A 5,242-nucleotide genomic window follows, 5' to 3' on the forward strand; every position below is an offset into this window, starting at 1 on the left:
AGGGGCAAAATATTCATTTTATGGAACAAGATCGTAAGCTTATCCCAAACGTTAATTCATAATTGTTTATGTTACCTACACATGATGATGTTCTTAAACTACAATCAATTCGTGGATAACTGTATTATTATGATTGTACCAAAATATTCATTGTATCGAAAACTTTAGTAACGACTGCTAAAACTCAAATGACCATAAAGGTACAAGGTTATAAGGGTTTATCATCATATCATAAATATTTAAACATATTTCACCTCGATAAATATACCCCACTACTTCCATATAAGAAACAGTTCGGCAGAACTCCATGACAACTGCGGTGACCAGACACCCGAATTGTCATTCTACAGGGGGCTCCGAATATGGTGGGAGATATTAAGTTGAAAACTCTTTTTATGGCATTTCGCCGTCCCGAGTTACCTTCTATTTTAATTAATATTTAAGTAACTAATCAATATAAATCATTCCACCCTATTATATGAGATATGTAGATCGCTAGATGAACGATTCAGCGTGAAGAATAAACGCTGCATTTTAGTCGTAGAGATACATTACAAAATGTCCTGACAATTGTTTGAGATTATGTCATCATGACCACAGATTTAAGGTAGTCGCAATTCAAGATTACGTTTGGAGGTTTGCGGGGTTAACTTATTGCGATATGGTGGCGCCACAAGCAACAGCCACAAACTGATGATTAATCTCCCGTACGTTTATACCACATGCTGTGGATTAAAACACGATGTTGTCCCGCGAGCCCGTTAAGAAACATTAAAGGAAGGGTAAAGTGGACAATTAAATAATTTTTTATCGATTCTTCCTCTAATTATAAGACCAGTGTGCACAGTGAAACATTCAGGAAATACCTCCGAATGATTTTAAAATTCAAATTAGGCTCAGATTTTAAGGACAATTTGAAATACTCCCCTCAGACAAATCGCGTAACGCCCTGCTTTTTTGTTAACAAAATTATTGAAGATACGATTAAAAATCACTTGATTTAACATTTCACCCTCCCTTTAATAGACGGTAGTTGCTGTTCAAAGCGGTGAAGATTTATTGATGAAATATTTCGGAATATTAGTCTTTATGTAACTCTTGGTATGCTTTGAAGAAATTTGTGGTATTCTGTTACAAATAATAAATGCAGATACCTCAGAACTAATTTTTCATTTTATTATAATAGTTATCACGTAATTAACAGAACTTTTGGAAAACTGTTACAAATGGCGGATTTTTATTATTATTAAAAGTGTGGAATAGCAAATAGTGCGTATATATGTTTAGGCGACTTTTACCTACAACAAATTTATAGATATATATTAGGTATGCCTAGTTTTTGACACTGAAGTTGTTTATATTCTCTGTAAAATAAAACATTTTCGACGTGAGACAAGGAAAGCTGAGCTCTTCTAGCTCTTTTTAAGGATCCAGCGACTGAAAATAGACGTTCCACGTCGCTACTAGTTGTGGGGGTCGCTAAAAACCTTTTGGCTATGTTTGACAGATCTGGCCACGATGTTTCGTAAAAACGCCAGTAATCTAATGGTGTCATAGCACTTCCTTGGTTTGACATCTGAACAGGCATGTTAGCATCCAGATACTGATCTAGTTGCGATAACCTTTTCGACGAGCTGCAAGGCTCGTTTTCGACAATGGCCTTTAAGAGACTAAATCTCCCAGTCGGTTTATTATTAGTATCATGTGGTGTTGGACGGCGCTGAGGTATATACTTCTTAATAATGGACAAAGCCTCCTCCATTGTAGGGGTTGCAAATTCGGGATAATCCGCAATCCACTCTGGTTTGCTGAAAGGGTATAGGAAAAGTTGTAAATAACAGGGTTATAGCGGGCAAACACACATCGTGACTTAGAACCCTATGAAACAAAACTAAGAGACAGTACGTTTATGGCTAGTGATAATGGCCATTTACTAACTCCCCTTCAGATCTGGCAAGAATGTTTCGTTAATTATTCGAAACATAATTTAATAGTTCCAATTGCAACCGTATGCCCATCTTTACGGTTGAAAAAGATTCGAGGAATAACGTTTCGTGAAGGAACCCTACTCGTTAGGCTGCTCTTCAAAGAAGACGACAGATGGAGGACTACCCCAGGGCTTGTACCCGTTCTGAGTTCCTTTTTACGGAGATGTCTAAAGCGTGAAGTCCCTTCACGAAACGTAATATCTCGTATCTCCACTAATTTTATAGATGGGCAAATGGTTCCTAATTGAAATAATTATGTACGCTTTGCAAAGGTCCACAGAAAAACAACTTAGCACAAAGCTTTCCTAAAATGATTATGTTAAACTTCAGCTTAGAAGATAATTGTTTAAAGTATTTTGCAGAACAATAACTTAAGCCGCGTTTACACGAGAGACTTTGACACCGCAAAGAGATATTTATAAAAGGCCGATTAATGGCAAAATCATATTTTTATTCGATCTTTTGAAAATGGATCAAATCGGTGTCATAATGTCCAGTGTGATAGCGGCTTTAATGTTGGACCATGAGTTAATAATATGTTAGCTCCCTATAAGTTACTCACGCAATTCATTTTTATACTCTAGCGTTTTCTTCCGCGCAGCCGGCTTCCCAATTATATGCGACGCTCTGCGGCCGCCACGTGAACGAAAATTTTATTTACTCTTATTTCCGGTTTTTCCCCGGACGCGCGTGTAGTGGAAGCTAGCCCATGATATCGGAGCTATTTAAGCAGCCGAAGCTGCCGAATATTGAGCTCAGTAGCCTCGGTTAGGAAAACAGTTAAGAGATCAATGGATCGGATTTAGCTCACTTGTATAATTGGTTTCAAGTCACAATAACAACTCTTATCTTTAGCATTCTTTATCTATATCGGCAAATTGCATTGAGTTCCTGCATTTTTTGTCTCGGTACTGACACAAACACCATGATTTAATGTTAAATTGTTAAAACATAAACATTCACGATTAAAACACTCCCTTGGTGAAAAATCAGCCGACGACTCAGGGTCGAGGAGCCGTACGAGCTAGATTTTTTTTCGACAAGAGAGAGCGCAACATTCGGATGTTTTTCCCGCGCGGGCGAAATGAGAAGAAATCGCTGGATACATTACGCCTATGGAGCCTGAATAACTTATAGGGAGCTAACATATTATTTACTCATGGTTGGACCCAATATAATTATAGTTTTCAAAAGTTTTAGGCAGTTGGTAATTTCTGTGTCCATTATTAAATCGAAACTCTCATATATAAGGATGTCAATAGGGTTCTTAGCCTCATTCTGTTTCGTAATGTGTTGTATTTGCTTACTTGAAAACATCATCAGTTTTTGTCGTGGGTCCAATATTGAAGCAATAATGAAATGCTCGTCTTTAATCGTTTCGTTAAATCTTTTTGGCATCTCCTTCAAAATATGGTCCTGAAGTTCAACAAAAAATTCTGTACTGCAACGTCGCACTTGAATGAACGTTTCAAGAAGAACCGCAATGGCATCACATGCAGTTGGACCCGAGTCTTGTAATTTAACTGTTGCATCTTTGAGAGGCTTAAGAAGGGTTAGGAGGTCTTTTGCTTCGCCTTCCATGGTGAATGAAAGGTTGGAAATATTGTCTATCTCTTTGCTTAAAGCTTTTTCTTTTCTCGCTAAAGCTAGCGCATGTTGAACACCTTCCAACATGTTGCTCTAGGAAATACAATGATGTTTTAAATTCACCTTCATATATTATAGAACTGGTCTTACCTCTGACAATCGTTCAATTGCGTAATAGAGGCTATTCCAACGAGTAGCACCCGGAAATAGCAAATCTCGCCCGTTCGTTAAATTCTTCATTTCCTCGGTAAATTTGGGAGATTTCCTAAAGAAGTTAATTACTTTATGTGTCATTTGGATCAATTTGTTAGCTCTGCCAGTATTCTTCTCTTGTTTAATGGCGGTATTTATGCACAGTTGAAGAGAGTGCGCAATACATCTTCCTCTGTGCCATTTCAAAGCTTCACTGGGTGCAAGACTTTCAACTACGATATTCGGTTGTGTTTCACTAATCTTGTCGGCTATTGTTGTTTGATCACGGTGTACCTTTTCGCCAAAAATCAGTGGCCATGGACTCCATGCTATATGTTTTAAGAACGAAATTATAAATAAATTTAACCTTTTTTCTCCAATAGAAAGGACGTTTACTTTGATCCAGCTGTGTAGTGTCATCTTTCTTACAAGCAGAATCTTGATCACCTTCATGACTATCGTTGGTAAATATGGAACTGTTTTCATCATCATGACATGGCAACCAGTCTTCGGCAAATAGTTCAAACATATTCAACGCTTTTGTTATATTAGTTGCGTTGTCCGCACAAACGGATGAGATCTAATCGTAATGAATTGTCTTAACTATACTTATTAAACGTCGGTATTTCATGGAAACATTTGGAATGCTGGTAACAAATATATTTAGAAACACACCCTAATATCCTCTTCAGAAGAGGTGTTAAAACCGGTCTTAATAAAGACAAGTTTGTTTCATAAACTGCGGTTAAACATTCTTACGGAAAAGATATTCAACAAAGTTTAGCTAAAGTGAAAATGGGCTTAAGAAGCCACCAAAGTCTAGCGACGAACTTTGATATCTTTCCCGACTCTGTTTGTAGGTTGAGTCTGCTTTCCTGTCTCCGGAGACTAAACCTAAAAAACCAATTCAACCCAAATTTCGGTCAAGCATGTCAAAGTTTGTCGCGAGACTTCGCTAATTCTTAATGCCTAGTTTGAGCGTGAAACGTTCACCACACGGTTTATGAAACCCAATTTTCAAGCCTTGTCTGAATAGGGTGTAACTGTCGGAATGAAAACTTTGCAAAAGCCCAACAAATGTAATCCTTATGCAATGAAGAAAGAAAATAGAATGAGGGTTCTTATAGCTACTGGAAGGGTATTAGTAAATGGAAAGATATGTTTACAGATATAAAGCTGCACCCACAACGGGTTCGTGTTGCTAAAGTAAATCGGACCCATGATCTGTAAAATAGAGCTACAAAAATTCGAACTGGGGAAATCTAGGGAGCTATACCTTCCGTTGTAAACTGGAGAAAATACGCTGTAAAAAGAAGATACAAAAACTCGTTGTGGGGAAATCGTAACTTTTCTAAAAGTGTCCAATGGAACGGAGTCAGACGATGAAACAGCACTTAGGTTTATTATATAACTGTAGATAAATAAATACCTGACGCGGATCAAGATCGTTAGTTTGCAAAATACTCAGGAGTTTT

This window comes from Phalangium opilio, unplaced genomic scaffold, assembly GCF_054372755.1.
Source record: "Phalangium opilio isolate 3A_F unplaced genomic scaffold, DU_Popi_V2 ptg000013l_1, whole genome shotgun sequence".
NCBI classification, from domain to species: Eukaryota; Metazoa; Arthropoda; class Arachnida; order Opiliones; family Phalangiidae; genus Phalangium; species Phalangium opilio.